The following is a 20,151-nucleotide window of genomic DNA, read 5'->3' as shown; positions in this document are numbered from 1 at the left end:
ATCTGTAGATAAGCTGATAGCTCAAGTCCCAAGAACCAGAGGTCAGATGAACAGAAGGCAGCTGCAGGACCCAGAGTGAGCAAAAAGCCAGAACGTCTGCTTAAATTCAGATGCAGGCCACACCCCCATGGAAACTCCCTTTCAACTAATTGGCTGCTCACTGAAGATTCTATTATGGGAGTGATCACATATAAACACTGAGAATCATGGCCCAGCCAATATAACACACAATATTAACCATCAGAGTCCACACCTTGTCAACTGGCACATGTAAAAATCTGCATAAATGATAATCTCTGAATAAAGACGATTTTAAAGTCATGCTTGCACCTAACATTATACCACTAACACACGTACAACCGAAAATGCACTAGCCCAGTTTACATCTTTTATTTTATTTTATGATTGAAGAAATCAAAAATATTTGATGCACACATGCAAAGCAGAAATACTGAAATGATTACAGTCCTCGTTTCTGCAATTGGTCATGTGGCTGTAACTGGTATTTACAAGGACCTTCTTCCACTAGCCGTTCCGTATTTCCTTTGCCCTCAGCCAGCACATCAGCTGGTCATGGTTCTTTGCCTGGTGGGGTGACCCAAACCTTCATTGCTGAAGAGTCTGGCTCATTAGTCGAAATTGGGTTGCTGTAGTTTTCCATTGACTTTAATCACAAGGCTCGGTCATACTAAGAGACGCCCTAAGGGATCTCCTGCATTGCAGACATACCCTTCTTTACCTCCATTATGTAATATCAATCCGATTTCCTCTTGGTAATCCAGATCAATCACACAAGACAGTATGGTAACCCCCTCCTTTGACTGTTGATCCAGAGGCATAAGAAGCCCAAAGTGGCCAAGTGGCATCCTTCATTTACAGGTCAATGGAATCAGTGATGTGTCTCCAGGTGGGAGCATTCCTCTCCTTGGAACTAAAATCTCTAGTCCTGCAGAGCATGAGGTCGCAGGGACAGGAAGCAAAAATCTTGTGAGTGGGTCACTAGGGGTAATAGTGATTGGTGCCACTCCCATTTCCACCCCTTGATTCCTGAACCTATGAATCCTGGCCATGGGGGAAACAGCACCATATATTGGATGCTTGTTTAGAGTGCATAGAGCCTCTTGGAGAACAGTGCCCCAACCCTACAAGATATTCCCACCTAGATGGAGCCATAATTGTGTCTTCAGAAGGCCATTGCATTATTCTGTCAAGCCAGTTGCTTCAGCATGACGAGGATCATGGTCAGACCAATAAATTCTATGAGCATGGTCCCACTGCCACATTTCATTTGCTATGAAGTGAATCCCTTGATCTGAAGCAATGTGGTATGGAATCCCATGAGGGTGGATAAGGCATTCTGTAAATCCATGGATTGGAGTTTTGGCAGAAGCATTGCATGCAGGGAAGGCAAATTTATATTCGGACTAAGTGTCTATTCCAGTAAGGACAAAATGCTGCCCTTTCCATGATGGGAGTGGTCCAATGTAATCAAGTTGCTACTAGGTTGCTGGCTTATCGCCTCAAGTGATGGTGACATATTGGGGACTCCATGTTGCTGGCAGATTGGCACTTAGCAGTGGCTGTAGCCAAGTCAGCCTTGGTGAGTGGAAGTCCATGTTGCTGGTCCCATGCATAACCTCCATTGCTGACAGCATGGTCACTTTGTTCATGACCCCTTTGAGCAATGGCGGGAGTAGCTGGAAAATGGATAACTGGATTCCACAGAACCCGGCATCCTATCCAGTTGATTCTTAAAATCATCCTGTGCTATGGTCACCCTTGGGTGAACATTCACATGAAACTTAAATATTTTCACTTCTTTGGCCAGTTCAGGGATGTCTAATCCACATACCTCTTCCCCATAAATCCTTGTCTCCAATTTTCAATCATGTCCCTTCCGTGTCCCTGATCATCCAGCCAAACCATTGACCAAGCCCATGAATCAGTATACAATTGCACAGCAGGCCATTTCTCCTTTCAAGCAAAGTGAACAACCAGGTGCATTGCTCGAAGTTCTGCCCATTGAGAGGATTTCCTTTCACCACTGTCCTTCTCTGAGGTCCCAGAAATGAGCTGTAGTGGTGCTGCTATCCACTTTTGAGTGGTGCCTGCATATTGCACAGAACCATCTGTAAACCAGGCACGGTTTTCTCTTCTTTGGTCAACTGATCATAAGGAACTCCTCATGAGGGCATAGGTGCAGACTGGTAGATGGATGGTAATGTGACAGGAATAGAGACCACAGTTATTTGGGCTACTTCCTCATGGAACCTACTTGTGCCTTTAGGTCCCGCTCGGGCCTGATCTCATATATACCACTTCCATTTAATGACGGAGTGCTGCTGTGCACGAGCAACTTTATGATTCTGTGGGTCAGACAACACCCAGTTCATGATGGGCAGTTCAGGCCACGTGGTGACTTGTTCCATGGTTAAGCATGGAGTCTCTACTAAGGCTCAGTAACAAGCCAAAAGCTGTTTCTCAAAAGGAGAGTAGTTATCTGCAGAGGATAGCAGGGCTTTGCTCCAAAATCCTCAGGGTCTGTGCTGTGATTCACCAATAGGGGTCTGCCAAAGACTCCAAACAGCACCTCTCTCTGCGAGTGACACTTGTAACACCACGGGATGAGCCAGATTATATGGCCCAAGTGGCAAAGCGGCCTGCACAGCAATATGAGCTTGTTGCAGAGCTTTCTTTTTTCTCCGCCCCCTCAAATGTAGCAGTTTTTCGAAGTCAGTTGATAAATAGATTGACGTAGCACACCCAAATGAGGGATGTGTTGCCTTAAAATCCAAAGAGGCCCACTAGATGTCGTGTCTCCTTTATAGTTGTGGGAGCAGCCAGATGCAATAACTTATACTCCACTTTAGAAGGAGTATCTCCACATGCCCCACACTACTGAACCCCTAGAAATTTCACTGTGGTGGAAGGTGCCTGAATTTTTAATTTTTAATTTCCCACGCTCTAGCATGTAAATATTTTATCAGTAAGTCCAGGGTCATTGACACTTCTTCCTTACTAAGTTCAATCGGCATAATGTTATCAATGTAATGGACCAGTGTGACATGTTGTGGAAGGGAAAAGAGATCAAGGTCCCTTTGGACTAAAGTATGACACAGAGCTGAGGAGTTGATGTAACTGTGAGGTAGGCAAGTGAAGGTGTATTGCTCGCTTTGCCAGCTGGCAGCAAAGTGCTTCTGAAGGTCCTTTGAAACTGGTATGGAGAAAAAGGCATTAGCCCGATCAATAGCTGCATACCAGGTACAAGAAGACGTATTAATCTGCTCAAGCAATGAAACTACAACTGGAGCAGCAGCTGCAGTAGGAGTCACCACTTGGTTAAGTTTTCGATATTCTACTGTCATTCTCTAAGATCAATCTGTATTTTGAACAGGCCAAAGAGGTGAGTTGATGAGGATATGGTGGGAATCAGTGCCCCTCTATCCTTCAAGTCCTTGACGGTGGCAGTAATGTCTGCAATCCCTCCAGGAATGCAGTGTTGCTTTTGGTTTAGTATTTTCCTAGGTAGGGGCACTTCTAATGGCTGCCACTTGGAATTTCCTACCATAATAGCCCTTACTGTAGTTGCCAGGGATCCAATGTGGGGATTCTGCCCGTTGTTAAGTATTTCTCTTCCAATTATGCATTCTGGAAGTGGGGAAATCACCACAGGATGGGTTCGGGGAACCACTGGGCCTGCTGTGAGACAGACATGAGCCAGGCTCCATTAATAGCCTGACTTCCATATTCCTGCACTCTGACTGGTGGGCCACAGTGATGTTTTGGGCCTCCTAGAAGTAGTGTTAGTTCAGAGGCAGTATCCCATAACCCCTAAAAAGTCTGATTATTTCCTTTTCCCCAAAGAACACTCTCGTAAAAGAATGTAGATCCCTTTGGAGAAGGCTAGGAGAAAGATTAGCAGTAGAAATTTTTGGTAGTGTATTGGAGTCCTTTCTAAATGGGACCCGGTCTCCCCTTCATTCAAAGTGTTGTGGGTCTTTAAACTCGCTGGAATCCGAGAATTGATTGAGGGACCATGACTCTGTGTTCTGGTGATTTGAGTTAGACTGCTGTTCACCTGATCTAGATTTTATCTGTTTGTACAGACCAAGTAAATATTTAGTAGATTTCCTATCTATTTCACTCTCAGGGACTCCATGACTGAGGAGCCAACGTCATCATTTCCTAGGATTCAGACTAGACTGATTCCTGCTTTGATTCTGCTGTCCATAACTCTAACCATGCCCACCCTGTCTTTGTCTATTGAGTATAGCCACTTGACCCCTGCTCTCATGGGGTCCATTCAGCCCCATTGTAGTTAGGTGTCTAAATTCAGCCAGGGCAGTTCCCCCTGTCAAATCTGATTTACAAACCATATATTAAGGCAGGACTGGTATTTCAACTTGATTTATTGTAGGCCACCTGGTAATCCATGGTCCGGCAACCCAACCAAATAAACTGTTAGATCCTTTCCTAAATTTTCAAGCTGAAACATTGGATGAAGCATCTGTGATTCCTGGACCATATCAACAGACTCAGCCTGATCTATCTTTATGTTCTTGCACCATTATCCCATGCCCTTAATAGCCATTCCCACACATATTCCCCAGGTTTCTCTTGGTGCATAGAAAATTCAAGCAGTTCCTTTGGAGTGTAGTGTACCCCCTACTGGGTCATACTTTGTACTTTACTCTTGGGGGTAGCTGGGACTTAAGTCTAATTATAGGTCTAGAAGCCAGAATTGCTAGTGTGAAATTGTTTTGAGAACATTTAGCATTTTGTTGTACAGCATCTGCCTCAGGCAATGTCCCAGACAAGGACTTGGGCAAGGCTTTTTAGAGTCAGTTGGAGTAGGGCTACTCTTATTAGATGGGAATGGAGGGGCTAATGGTGTTTTTTGGGCAGCATAGTTTAGGTGACAAACATGAAGTAATCCCTTCAGATGGAAGTGGTTCTGCTGGCAGCAGTGATTCAAGGGAATTTAGGTGCTTGGTATCTCTAGCTTTCTGATTATCTGTCCGTATGCCCCCATCCCAAGTTTCAGGATCCCATTTCTTCCCAACAAATGCCTTTAACTTCAGAAACCTCTTGAGGTTGGCAATTGAATTGACCTTCTAATTCAGCCACTCTTACAGTAAGGTTCTGGGGTTGGTTTTCACTAATTTCAACTCTGTTACTACAAGAAACAAGACTTTGTTTCAAAGCACAAGAGGAAACCTTAAGGTCATTTTTGCTTTAGCTTTGACTCTCAAGCCCTGAATACATCTCCTTCTTTCACTAGTTTGTCTAGCAAAAGTAGGACCAACCAACCAGCTTCCTTATACTTCTCATTCTGACAAAACTGTAGAAAGATATCACACATGTTCACCTGGATCTTTGCCTTTAACAAATACCTGATCTTCTGGTGATGATATTTTGTGTAATTGTATGGCCACCTCATGCCATGGATTAGCAGTGCCGTCCTCAATGTTGGAAGCAGAATCATCAACATCTTTAAGATTAACCAGACTTGAGAACCAATTTAGGAAACTCATCCTTACAATTTTGTTTCTCTAGAACCACTCTTGGTTCTAAAGGTCTTAGGCTGTGATGTCTAGAGAAGCAAAACCAGTAAAGCGTATAAATATATATACAGAGAGATTTATATCAAGGAAATGGCTCGTGTGACCGTAGAGGGTGGAATGTCACAAAATCCATGGATCAGGATAGAGGCTTCTCTCGATTCATGTGGCCACAGGGCTGGGAAATCCAATACTGGCAGGTCAGAGAGCAGGGCTCCTGCTCTCAGGCTCTGAAGATTGAGGAATACCAAGATTTGCAGATAAGCTGATAGCTCAAGTGCCAAGATCTGGAGGTCTGATGAACAGGAGGCTGTTGCAGGATCCAGTGTGAGCAAAAAGCCGGAACACCTGCTTATCTTCAGATGCAGGCCACGTCCCCACAGAAACTCCCTTTCAACTGATTGGCTGCTCACTGAAGAATCTATTATGGGAATGATCACATGTAAACCCTGATAATCATGGCCCAGCCAAGCTGACACACAATGGTAGCCATCACTATCACAATCAGGTAAAATTTTGCTGAAGATCATTCAAAAGCAACTACAGCAGTGTATCAACAGCAAAGTGCCAGAACTGGAGCTGGCTTCAGAGAGGATGTAAAACCAGAGATATTATTGCTGATACCAGATTTATCTTGGCTGAATGCAGAGAATACCAGAGGGATGTTTCCTTGCATTTTATTGACTACATAAAGGCATTCTACTGTGTTGATCATAAGAAAGTATGCATAATGTTACAAAGAATTTGAATCCCAGAACAGTTATTTGTGCTCATGAGGAACCTGTACACAGATCAAGAGGTAGTTGTTTGAAGGGAACTAGGAGATATTGTGTGGTTAAAAGTCAGGAAAGTTGTGCATCAGGGTTGTATCTTTTCACCATACTTATTCAGTCTGTGTGGTGAGCAAATAATCCAAGAAGCTGGAGTATATGAAGAAGAACGTGGCATCAGGATTGGAGGAAGACTCATTAACAACCTGCAGTATGCAGATGACACAACCTCGCTTGCTGAAGTGAAGAAGACTTGAAGCACTTACTGGTGAAGATGAAAGACTACAGCCTTCAGTATGGATTACACATCAACAGAAAGAAAACAAAACTCCTCACAATACACCAATAAGCGACATTATGATAGATAGAGAAAAGATTGAAGTTGTCAAGGATTTCATTTTATTTGAATCCAAAATCAACACTCATGGAAGTAGCTGTCAAGAATTCAAACGATGCATTGCATTGAGCAAATCTGCTGCCAAAGATCTCTTTAAAGTGTTGAAAACAAAAGATATTTCTTTGAAGACTAAGTTAAGGTGTGCCTGTCCCAAGCCATGGTATTTTCAATTGCCTGATATGCGTTTGATAGCTGGACAAGAATTAGGAAGAACTGACGGCTTTGAATTTGACCGACGCTGTGTCGACTTTGCTGCCTTTTCAAAGACTCAGCTATTGATTTTGTTGATTCTCTCAATTTTTTTCTACTCTCTAATTCATGTATTTCTCTTCTGATTATTATTATTTCCTTTCTTCTGGTGACTGTGGGCTTCTTTTGTTGTTCTCTATTTTTTCAAGTTGTAGGGCTAATGTTTTCATTTTTTCCTTTTGATTTGGTGCCTATTGGTATAAACTGACCCCTAATCATGGCCTTTGAGGTGTCCCGAGCGTTTTGGTATGATGTGTTTCCATTCTTATTGGATTCTAGGAATTTTTTGATTCCATCTTTGACTTCTTCTACTACCCAGTGGTTTTAAGGAAGGTGTTACTTTGTTTCCATGTATTCAATTTTTGTCCCTTGCCCTTCCTGGTATTAGTTTCTACTTTTATGGCATTGTGATCACAGGAGATGCTTTGTATGATCTCAATGTTTTGGATTTTGTTGAGGGTTGACTTGCGGCCTAAGATGTGGTCTATTCTGGAGAAAGTTCCACGTGCATTGTAAAAGAATGCATAATTTGCTGCTTAGAGTTTTCTGTATATGTGTATAAGGTCAAGATGATTGATTGTGGCCTTTAGATCTTCTGTATCTGTATTCTGAGTTTCTTCCTAGATGTTCTGTCGTTTTTGAAGAGTGATGTGTTTCAGTCTCTTACTATTATTGTGGAACTGTTGATTTCCCTTTTCAGTGCTTTTAGAGTTTGTTTTATGTATTTTGGAGCCCTGTGGTTGGGTGCAGACATATTTCTTATGGTTATGTCTTCATGTTGGATTGTCTCTTTAATCATTATCTAAAGTCCTTCCTTGTCTTTCCTGATTAATTTTGCCTTAAAGTATATTTTTCCTGAGATTAGTATTGCCACTTCTGCTCTTTTTTGGTTGCTGTTTGCTTGATATATTTCTTTCCATCCTTTGATTTTTAATGTATTTATGTCATTGTGTTTAAGGTGTGTCTCTTGCAGACAGCATATTCAGGGATCCTGCTTTTTTTTTACCCATTTGGTCATTCTCTGTCTCTTTATGGGTGCATTTAAGCCATTTACATTCTGTGTGATTATCAACGGGTGTGAATTTATTGCTGTCATTTTGCAGTGCTTTTTTTTTGTGGTGCTGATGTTTTCTTTGTTCCTCTCACTCTTTTGTGCTGAGTTCCTTTTGTTTGTGGATTTTCTTTTAGTTTCTTTCACCACTGTAGATTTTATGTTTCCTGAGACTTTATGTTTTTCTTCTTTATTTTGACGGCCCTGGGATGTGGCTTGGGTCCCCTTAGGGCAGTGGGGTAGAGGAGAGTGTTAGGAGGGGGATGAAGACAGGGACGTAAGGGGCTATATGGTAGAAGGCAATAGGATGGGATAGTACTGTGTTTCCCTACAGTTGGGGCTGTGGAGATATGGCTGTTATAGTGCTGTTCACTAGGGGGACGGGGGTTGTGGGAGTGTGTTCCTCTGGTTATCGGGTGAGAGAACTGGGCTCCTCCGTGAGTTATAGCCAGCAAACACGGTCTTGCTTAGCCCTGGGTGTGTCCGTGAGAAACCTCTACCTTCTATGGGAATTCCATGGAGGTGCGTTTCTGCACGCGCGGTTGTTGGTTTTATTCAAAGATGACCGGGCCATGTCATGCCCTTTGGCCAGAAACCTCCACTATGTATCTCTGTTCCTTCCCTGCTTACTATCAGTTTCTTCTTCTCATCAGTGACTTCTGACCTAATACTGTATCCCCTCATATAAGGTTCAGGACTCCAGGATTGACATCGGTATGTATTTTACTTAGCTTTTTTCAGGTCTTTGATTTAGTGGGATGCCTTAGTGTGTCTGAATAATCTGCCATCTTGGCTCTGCACTCCTATACTCTTTACTTTTAATGTAATTATTGATATCATTGGATTAAAATCTACCATCTTATTGGTTGGTTTTCTATTTTTCACATAAAAAAATAGAGACTTTACGTATTCCTTTAGATGGTGTATTTTTTTGTGATTCCATTTTATCTCTCTTATTATTTATTACTTATACCTCTTTTCTAAAATGTTTTAATGTTGGTTTAGAGCTTATAGTATCCATGTTACTTATCACAGTTTACCTTAAAATAATGTTATAACAGTGCAAATAATGTGAACAAATTTACAAAAATATACTTCCGATTTCTCTCTTTCTTTCTTCATGCTGTTATCATATGTCTTACTTGTGCAGTACCATACATATCATGACACATTTTTAGTATTTTTGCACTAGATAATTGATTTCTTTTTGGAACATTTAAGGGCAAGTAAGAGAATGTCTTTTACATTTACCTTCATTTATGCCATTTCTGGTGGTCTTTACAACCTTGTGTAGACCGAAGTTTCTATTTGGTATCATTCTCCTGTTTGAAGAACTTCCTTAAGATTTCTTGTAATATGCTCCTAGAAATGAACAATCTGAACATCTCTTTTTTTAGAAAATCTTTATTTTGCCTTAGTTTTGGAACTGGTTTTGCTGGTTATAGAATTCTGAACTTGAGCTTTTTCCATTGGAGTTTGAAAGCGGTCACTCCATTGTCTTACAGGGTTGCACAGTTTCTGATGAGTATTCTTGTATAGCTCCTATTTTTGTTTCTCATGACATAAAGAGTTTTTTTCTCTTGTTGTCCTCAACATTTTCACTTTATCTTTGATTTCCACCATTTTGATGACGGTGTTGTTTCAAAATTTATCATGTTTGGAATTCTCTGAGTTTTCTGATCCTGTGTTTTAATGGGTTTCGAAAATTATGGCCATTGTCTCTTTAAGCATACATTCTGCTTGATTCCTTCTTCTACTTTTGAGAAAGAGATCACGTATGTGAGATTCTTTCATGTTATCTCAAAGCTTGTGGATGTTCTGTGCTTTTCTTTTGTTCTTCTTGTCTTTTTATTCCTTTATCTTTTTGTGTTTGAGTCTGAATTCTTTCTGTGGCATTCTCTTCAAATTCACTGATTCTTTCCTCAGCTGTGGTTTTTCTGATGAGTCCATCATAGAAGTTCTTCACCTCAAATATTGTGTTGTTTTATTTCCATTGTTTCTCTTAGAGATTCTAATTCTCTTCAAATTCTTCATCTGTTCATCTTTGTCATCCAAATTTTCTTCTCAATCTTTTATCATACTAATTATAGTCATTTTAATGTCCTTCTTTCACCATGCCAACAATTGGACCATTGCTCCTTCTAGTTCTAGTGATTAATCTCTTGACAGCAGGGTGGCACTCTTTTTTTGTGTGAATGTCTTGTCATTTTTTTTCTAATATTGGGCATTGTGTGAGAAAGAGATAGAGACTGAGGTTAATAGTGCCGATGCGTAGAAGTGTACATTCCTCTTCTGTGCACCCTGTTAGTGTGAGGATTTGGTCAATCTAGTCAAGAGTTGTCCTAGATTGGTCTTTGTTGTTCTTATCATTACTTTCAGTGCACGACAGGCTGCAAAATCTTTTTTTGGCCGGTTACTGTTGTCTTGTGCTTGTGAGGATGTCAGAGCTGCTGGATAGCTTTACTTTGTCTTTATCTCCTCACCAGCTTTCAGCCATCCCTTCATGACTACACCACAGAAGAGGTATCTCTTCAGGAGACTGCTCCTTTCTCATTGGTATACTACTTCTGCTTATTATTCAGTGCTACGTTATGGTTCAGACAAAGGATTCCCTGTTGTTCTATTTCAACCACATTTGAATGTATAATGAAATGAATGGGAAGAATTTATCAAAGGAATGTGAGCTGAATTACAAATGCACATTTTCCTCACATGAAATGAGACTTAAGTCTTCACGCAGGAAAGGTGTAGTAAATCTCAACTAAGATTAAAAAAAAAGATCCCATTTCCACATATCATTGTGAAAATTCATAGTGCCAAGTATAAAGAAAAATGACTCTACTTTCCTAGAGGGGGAAAAAAAACCACCCAAATCTAAACCTGTTGCTGTCAGGATGATTCTGATGCATGGCAACACCATGGATTGTAGAGTAAAACTGCTTTATAGGGTTTCCTCACCTTTATTTCTATGGAAGAAGATCACCAGTCCTTTGTTCTGTGGCAATTTTTGGTGCACTCATATCATCAACCTTTAGGTTACCAGTTGAGCACAAAGGTTTCTGCCACACAGGGATGTTTTCTGGAGAGACAGAACAGATAAACTATAAAGAAATGAGAATAAAATCAACATTTTTCTCAGTAGCAGCCCTGGAATCTGACATCACTAGAGTAATGTAATTGACATTCTCATGAGGTCTTGCAGGTTTTTAGATGACAGAGGAAAGGTGTCAAAGATTGAATTATGTTCCCCCAAAGTATGTGTCAACTTGGCTAGTCCAAGATTCTCAGTATAGTGTAATTGTCCTTCATTTTGTGATTTGATGGAATTGTCTTCCATTTTGTGGTATTGTACAATTATCCTCCATTTTATGTGTTGCAAATCCTGAACCTCTATATGTTGATAGGGCAAGATTAGAATAGGGTATCCTGTTATTAAAGGGCATGACTCAAGTCACAGACTTAACCATGTCACAACTGTACTCAAATCTTGCCCTTACTCAAGTCATAGCCTTAAATCCCTGTCTTACGAAGTGATGCCCTTGCTTGAATCACAACTTTTGTCTTCAAAGAGATAAAAGGAGAGAGAAGTCAGATACAGGAGAGGTAGTACATTTGGTCTTTTTTTGTGTGTGAGTTAGAATTTTATTCTACATTTTTTCTAGTTCTTTCTGAGACCTTCTAATGTGATCCCTGTCAGAGCAGTCAGTGGTAGAAGGCTTTAAATCTTTACAGAAGTAGACTGTTGCACCTCTTCCCCCAGAGCATCTAGTGGGTTCGAACAGCTAATCTTTTTGTTAAGAGTCAAACACTTCAGGAGGACGGGCCAAGACGGGAGAGTAGTCCTACGCTTCTGGTGGTATCTCTTACAACAAAGACCCCAAAAGAGAAATGAAACAATTATACATGTGACAAGCTAGGAACCTTGAAAGTCAAGGGAAAGGTCAAGAATCAGAGTGAGTTGCGGGGGAGGGAGAGACGGTTCAGAAGCAGCAAGGAGTTGCCAGACCTGACTCAGCAGGAACTGGTGCCTCTCAGCACCGATCCCCTGATGTGACCACAGTGGGGCTGGCGGTAGCATCTGGGATACAGTTACTTCAGTGAAAGAAGGTAAGCAAAGTGGCACTGGTACTACTGGGGTGTGGCCAGCGGTAGTGGTTGGGAAAGTTTCCATAGGCACAGAGACAGCGGCACAGAATCTAGTCATGCCTCTGGAATGAGGAAAAAGGAGTGGTCTCAGCATAAGATCAGTGATTTTGTCTAAGATACTTCACGGATCTACTATCCGATCCCTCCTCCCTTTGTTCCGAGCTTGCTTCAGTGACAGTTGACTTCCCTAGGCCTGAGAGAAGCCCTGCCATGCACCGTAATCCACCCTCCAGGCCTTGGAGAAGGAAGAAATTAAAAAATAGGGAAAAAATAATCTGTCGACTCCCCTAAACTGGCAACCTAGGGCAGAAGTGGCTCCTGTCCATGTACTAGTGGTCCACAGATTCTGAGTTCTTTTCACACTTTCAGCGACCCAAGAGGCCCCATTTCATCATCTAGACCCTTGTTGTTATTTTGCAAGGGTGTATGTGCCTGAGATCTGACTTCAACTTTTGCTGCTGTGCAGAGGGGAGGTGGCTTTTTGATATTTGACACCACTCTGCCTTTTCAGCAGGATCTTCACCTACCTACATCAGGGGCCTGAGGGCTGGTAGCTGCACCCACACCACCTAGCCACCAAGACAGAGGTCCAAGGATATGTGATGCCTCCCGGTCCTTACAGTTAAAACCATTGGGTGCATATGGTATGGCTTCAGAGCCTAACCACTTATGTGCTCTAGAGAACAGAGACCCACTTTCCCTAAAGACACTTGGGGGAAGTTTTCCAACACCCTACCTTGCTCGGAGTGTGACCCCCTGTTGCAAGAAGAAACCTGTGCATACACAAATCACCACTGCTCCTCTAAGATCGTAGGTGAGAGCTTGCACCACACCCTTGGTCACCGACTACCTGGACACCTGAGCTGAATCTATACAAGAATAGTGAATGGAATCCTAGGCTCATATACTTCGTAACAGCTCTAGCCTTGTGGTGAAGGACATTATAGCTTTAAAGTCTCCAATAATGTAGTTAGCTCACACGTGCGGCCTTTTCGGGCATATCAAAAAATAAAAAAATCAAGAAGCAAGGACACAGTAAGGAAACATAAAATAAATTAATACAATAGCTTATAGATAGCTCAGAGACAACAGTTGATATGAAATCACACAAAGTAGCAGAGAATGATCGCTTCAATAAACTCCCAAAACAAAGATTCAAGGAATCTTCTGGATGAAGATAGACTCCTGGAATTACTAGGCGCAGAATACAAAAGATTAATATACAGAACTTTTCAAAAGGTAAGAAGGAGATCAAGCAAAATGCAGAACAAGCTAAGGAACACATAGATAAAACAATTGAAGAAATTAGGAAGGTTATTCAAGAGCATAATGAAAACTTTAACAGGCTGAAAAAATCCATAGAGAGACAGCTATCAGAAACTCAGGAGATTAACAATATAATTTCAGAATTAGACAACTCAGTAGACAGCCAGAGAGCAGAACTGTGGAATTGGAAGTCAGAGTTAGTGAGATAGAGGATAAGACACTTGGCACCAATATAGCCAAAGAAAAATCCGATAAAAGAATTAAGAAAAGTGAAGAAACCCTAGAATCATATGGGACTCTATCAAGAGAAATAACCTGTGAGTGATTGGAGCACTAGAACAGGAAGGGAAAACAGAAAAAACAGAGAGAAGTGTTGAAGATTTGTTTGCAGAAAACTTCCCTGATAACACAAAAGATGAGAAGATATCTACCCAAGATGCTCATCAAACCCCATACAAGGTAGATCCCCAAAAGAAGTCACCAAGACATATTGTAAAGGGTTGAGCACTTTAACCGCTGTGCTGCCAGGGCTCCTCAGCCCTCCCCCTACTGTTCCCTGATTGCCAGGGAGACTGCTGTTCTCACCCAAAAAGGTACTGGAGATTCTTTCTATGGAGAAAATGACCCCTGCAAAATGAGAGAACTGCAAATACAACTACAAATCTAGGGCTCCCTCCCTGCAAAAGTCATCTTTGCTGGCCTTCCCACAGTATAGACCACCAATCACAAAGCCCTGTCCTTTCTCATAGAGCTTCTAGTCAGCTTTCTAGTACCTCATTATTAAAGTTCGAAAGCTGAGTTATATTTTAGGAAATCCTTTTACAACAGAGAGCAAACCAAAATCAACTCATTTTTTAAAAAGTAACTTAGATAAAGAGAAATCTAAAACCATCTTCTGAAAATTACTAATATATTGAGAGATAATCATAAATATTTTTAATTAATAGCAAATGGAAGATAAAGTTGGTCAAAACCACCAGATATTAAAAAAAAAAAAAAAATGAAGAAAAACCTGATGTGCTGGACAACAGAGAAAGTCAATCTGCTGGAGTCAGACTTGACTCGTCTCTTTCTCTCACAACCCACATCCTGTCCATTAATAAATTCTGTGAACTTTACCTTCAGAACCTACCCAGCCTTGGTCCTATCACAACCTCCAGTGCTACCTCTGGTATACCACCAACATCCTTCACCTGCAATGCTGCAATAGCCTCCTAGTCTCCCAGCTTCCTGGCTACCTTACCTCCCATCCCAGCCATAGTTCATGCCTCACATCTGCAGCCACAGTGCTTCTTTTGAAAGATGTGCAGACCAGGTCAATCCTCTTCTGAACACCTCTCATTTGTTCTCCATTGTCCTCAGAGTGTAGGTGAAATCTTTACAGAGGTCTGCAGCAATACAATAGAAGTTCTGTGTTCCCTTTACCGCTCTGATCTAATCTCGTCTCCCCTCACTTCAGCAGATCTCAGCCTCCTTGCTGTTCTTCAAAACCCCCAGCAAAATAGTCCTTCAGAAGTTTTGCACTTTCTGTTCTGCCTGCTTTGAAATCTTTCCCCAGGCAGCCTCCAGCCTCATTCCCCTCGTGTCCTTAGTTCTCTGAAGAGATATCACCTTTTCGATGACATCTACTCCATGAACCTACAGCAAGATAACATCATTTGTGCTAGTCTTTGTCAGCTCTACTAAAGAATCCCATGAATGGCATTATGGCAACCACATTTATATCTATCGGGTAAACAAAACAAAACAAAACCCAGTGCCTTCGAGCATATTTGGTAAAGTATTAGATAATATACCTACACAGAAACAATTTTCAAGACTTCCTTTCACTGAGAATTAAAAAGTAGTGATAATTATAAGCTCAAAGAAGCAATAACATTTGTACATTTATGCTTTCAATATCACATAGCCTTATTAAGAAAAAAATTTTTAAAAACTACTAAAAATTCACCCATATTCATTAGCCATTTTAGGCTGTTTTAGGGATCTGAAAGTTGGTGTTGTAGCCAACCTCCATGAAGGCCCCCAGTGATCCTCACCTTATGTGCAGAACACAGTTAGTGGGCTTGGTTTGGGGTTTCAGATTGAAGTATGCCCTAACTGGCGTACTGAGGAACATATGGGAGCAGACAGGGTTTCAGTGTTCCTCTAAGTGAGGAAGTTGTTGACATTCCCTGGAGAAAAGTGACAGGCAGAATGAAGCCTTGGCATTAGGTCAGATAAGACTTGTGAGAAGTGTGTAGGAAACCTGCCACCGGGTCTTAGAGATCCAAACCCAGTCTGTTTCAAGTGTTTCAAAACTGTGATAACAGGCATCCTTTTCTTTAATGATTTGAATGACTGAAGATAACGAACAGAAGAAAGAATGGGGTGTTGCTCATGCGGGCACTGCCTCCTTGGAAAGAATCTAAAGCTTTAAAAGACGTACTTCAGAAGGAAAAGCATTCCTATGTTGTAATTCTCTTAAGAAATTGCTCTGAACATTCAGTAAAGAAATTCACCTATATAGGTGATGTGGAGGCCCTGTAGAGCCATCTGGGCTCCATGCGGAAGGTGTCAGCTCACTGAGTGCAGTGGGATTTGGAGTTGCATGTGAGGAACAGAGGTATCAGAGTGGGAAGCATAGTGAAGCGGGGGCTACAGGGAAAGGATTAGGAGAGGATTCACAAATGAGGAGGGATATGAGAGAGAGAATATGAAAGTTGATTATTTCAAGGATTTCTGCCCTCTAACAAAAATGGTACAAAGAAAGAAAGAAAGAAAGAAAGGGAGAATCTATACACTTGAGTTCCTTCTGTAAAAAGGGAATAATTATTTTTCCCAGTGTAATTTCTTGAGTCATTTTGTGTAGAGGTCGTCTGATGGTCTAAGCACTGTTGCCAATATGACGTAGATAGTCCCCTAGTTCTATACCTACTCTGATCCTGAGAATGGCTGTTAAATAGAAATGTGAGGATTAGCTTATACGGTAGAAGCAGGTTTCTTTTTCTAGTAAAGAAAAATATCAAAATCCTAATTAAACTTTATCACTTATACAGCATTTTCAATTATATGTTTACTTTTCAGTACTTCAAGGAATTTCCTTAAATTCAGTTACATCCACAACTTTTCAGCAACTATTAAAATAATTAGAATACCAAGAAATTGAATCATAAGTTTTATTTTGAGCAGTCACTCCATATGCAAGCAGGGAGATCATTATTTTCTACAAACAAGTGGCTCAAAATAGAGTAGTTACAATTGTGAAAAACCAAATATTTCAATTAGTTGAAAAGAATAATGATTGTTTTTTCATGATTTAATATACGATTTGCAAATAGAAGGAGTGTGAGTCTCCCAGCATGGAGAACATGATCTAAGAAGGAGTTAGAGCTAGGTATATGATAAGGACAAAGAAAGACATTGTTGTGCATAATAAAAGGAGGAAAATTAAGATTCCAGAAAATCTGTGGTCTCCAGGGTTCTAGAGAAATGAGAAAGTTGGAGAAACTAGAGAAGAGTCTTGAGTGGGAGGTGGCCAAGCAATGTGGCAGTATAAAAACCTCCTGTTTAATGCCCAGCTTTTCAAAAGTTCTTGTACTCTTAAATGCCTATTTTAGTTTGGTGGCCAAGGGGTGAATAGAGAAAAGGAGCTAAATTTCCTGGGTGAAGTTGTGATGAGGGAAACTAAACCCTTTGCAGTTGAGTTGATTCCAACTCATAACGGCTCCACAGGACAGAGCAGAAATATGTCTAGGATTTCCAAGCTGTAAATCTTCGTGGAAGCCAATTGCCAATCTTTCTTCTGGAGTGCTGAAAAGTGGGGTCAAACTGCTGACGTTTTGGTTGCGAGCTGAGCTCTTAAGCACTGTGCAACCAGAGCTCCATTGAGAGAAGCTTGGGAAAGTGAAATGTCTGTGAGGTCAAGAGACCACAGAAAGAAATATTTAGAGCCCCAAATGAGTGTACAAGTATAAGTGATGTATACATCCACCTTATGGATGCAGATATTCATAATCCTTCGGAAGACTTCCTGGTTAGAGGCAAGCAGGTGGATACCAAAAGAGCTTGGATTAGTATGAGATTTCCATTCTGTTCCAGCTGCAGACACAGGACCCATTAGAGTTGGGCAGGTTCCCATAAAGGGAGCCCAGCTGGAGGACAGATGTTACCAGAAATGAGTGGCTTACTTAGGAAGTACAGAGCCAAGGACTGGGAAGAAAGATTTTAAATTGTGCCGCACCTCTCTACAAAGACTTGCTGAACATACAGGCTTCTGATGCTGAGAGGCAAAGAGGAAAGGGTGAGAAGTCTCCCAAGGAAACATGAGGGCTGCTGGGCCTTCTAGGTCAAAATTTCCACTGTGTACATATATGCACACACTATGAACACACTATGCACACATAGGAAAGAGAAAAGGCCTCTGAAAATGTGCTGTGACCCTAGTGACTCTTGCCAAGAGTAGTACAAGAAGGTGCTATTGAACTGGGAAATAGATAAAAGATCCATTTCTGGCAAGGAATGAATAAGATCTCAGCCTTGGGAAGGGTAGGACAGAATTGTCAACATTAAGGTATTAATGTTGTGAAATGACATTTGTTTGTCTGTGAAACAAGTATATAACTGTAAGCTTCAAACCGTGTTATCTGGAGTGTTGTGATTTGGTGCCTTCGAGTTGATTTTTGATTTGTAGAGACCCGATGGGAAAGAGCAGAATTGTCCCAAAGTGTTTTCTAGGCTCTAACATTACAGGAGCAGATCATCAGTTTTTCCTCCCACAGCAATGACGTGTGGGTAACGATGACCAAGCTGGTAAGGATGACCAGCTGAGTGCTTAACCATTGGAGCACCAGGGCTCCTTATTCAAGGGTTAGAGGAGAGGTAACTGATTTAGCAGAGTAGAAGAAAGGAAATGTAAGTGTTTATGCAGGGGGATAGCAGCAAGTATCATGTTGGTGCACTTAAGTACAACCAGAAGAAGGTGAAAGTTATGTCGATTATACCTCCAACAAGATTGTCTATAAGTATGTATAAGAACAAGTAAGACCCTCTGGTCCCCCCTCTCTCCTGGGTTCCGACCCTCGTATAGAACTACCAGCCACCCCCATTCCAATCATCTAGGTACTCACCCACATATACTCCCTTCGGGGAAGGAAGGTATATTCTTTGGGAAATTAAACCAGAGAGGCTTGAGGTGGGGAGCACTAGGTACAGGATTATACACATTACACCTGTTGCTGTTGAGTCAATTCTCAGTCATAGTGACCCTATGGGCAGAGTACAACTGCCTCATAGCGAGGTACAGGATTAAGGTAGTGGAGGTGAGGTATGTGGATATTAAGTCAAAGTCAGAATGCTGAATGATAAGACCTATAGTTCTCTTCTTTTTTCAGCTTCTAGAAGGCTGGTAGTCAGGCTCTGCCAACTCCTTCCTAGCTAGGCAAGAGATTAGAAGATTTTTCTCTGAAAATTTTGGTTCTAGAAAAAGACCTACGGGTTTTGATATTTGGGAAAACCAAAAAAGTGTTGTTTGTCCAGTTGACCTCCATTATCTAAAGTAAGCTTCATGTATTCATGACCCATCTCCTCGCCTATGCACACAGGGCTTGCGGTGGCTTCTTAGAATCTCTATCTGAAATGTGAACACAGAGCCAATGTCACTAGTTATGGAGGAAAATTTCCGATATGAGAGAGAAACATAAACTGATACGAAGAAATGCCATGGAGGGAATAGAAATAACACAGGGAAGAGTTAAAATCTTTTATATATGATATCCTTAGTGATAAAATTTCCACCCACCAGGGATAAATAGAAGATACTAAGAGTTTACAGAGAGAAAACAGTATGGTTAAGAGCTACAGCTGCTAACCAAAGGAATGGCAGTTCAAATCGTCCAGCCGTTCCTTGGAAATCCTATGGGCAGTTGTACTCTGTCCTTCCGGGTTGCTATGTTTTGGAATTGACTAAGTGGCAACGTGTTTGGTTTTGGTTTATAGTAAGGATCAGGAGAAAAACAAAACAGACAAATAAAGAACAACAAAAAACAATAGTGTTAAAGTTCTCAAAAGCAAAGTGAGAAAGTAAAAGAAAATAGAGAATTAAGAACAAAACAATAATTAAAAATGATTTTCTACTTATGTTTCTTTACTCAGTTTAAGACAATGTCTTTTCAGAAAACCAAAGACTAACAAAAATTATTATAATAAATAAAGACAGAAATGGTTCCTTGTATAAATCATGAAACACCAAACTGACCCAGTGCCGGTGTACCCGGGGTTAAAAAAAAAATAGGGATTTGTTTTCTCACATAGTAAGAACTCTGGAGGAAAGCAGCTGCTAACACCATACCAGGGCTTGAGTGTCAATCAAGTGTCTAAATTCTTTTGCACTTGCCCTGATTCTTTTTTTCTTTCTAAAACTTTTTATTGTGCTTTAAGTGAAAGTTTACAAATCCAGTTAGTCTCTTATACAAAACTTTATATACACCTTGCCATATACTCCCAGTTGCTGTCCCCCAATGAGATAGCACACTCCTTCTCTCCACTCTCTGTATTTGTGTCCATTCTGCCAGCTTCTGACCCCCTCTGCCCTCTCATCTCCCCTCCAGATAGGAGCTGCCCACATAATCTCATGTGTCTACTTGCCTTTATTCTTGTTCTTCAGAGTCCCAAATTGAGTGCCCAAAAGCAGGTCTCACACCTGTACTCAAGGTGGTGCCTGAACATGAGGTA

At 41.1% G+C, this 20,151-nt stretch overlaps 1 long non-coding RNA gene across 1 annotated transcript; it reads right to left on the bottom strand.

Moving 5' to 3' along the window:
* Positions 1-4,001: 4,001 nt before the first annotated feature.
* LOC135231737 (uncharacterized) lies at positions 4,002-15,182 on the bottom strand. Its single transcript, XR_010322486.1, has 3 exons — positions 14,684-15,182; positions 10,987-11,107; positions 4,002-5,982 (listed from the first exon to the last, which is right to left on the bottom strand). It is a non-coding gene; the product is annotated as an uncharacterized LOC135231737 (long non-coding RNA).
* Positions 15,183-20,151: the final 4,969 nt, after the last annotated feature.

This window comes from Loxodonta africana, chromosome 7 (genome assembly GCF_030014295.1).
Source record: "Loxodonta africana isolate mLoxAfr1 chromosome 7, mLoxAfr1.hap2, whole genome shotgun sequence".
NCBI classification, from domain to species: domain Eukaryota; kingdom Metazoa; phylum Chordata; class Mammalia; order Proboscidea; family Elephantidae; genus Loxodonta; species Loxodonta africana.
Note: the sequence above shows the minus strand (reverse complement) of the source record. Positions and strands in the feature narration are given on the sequence as shown.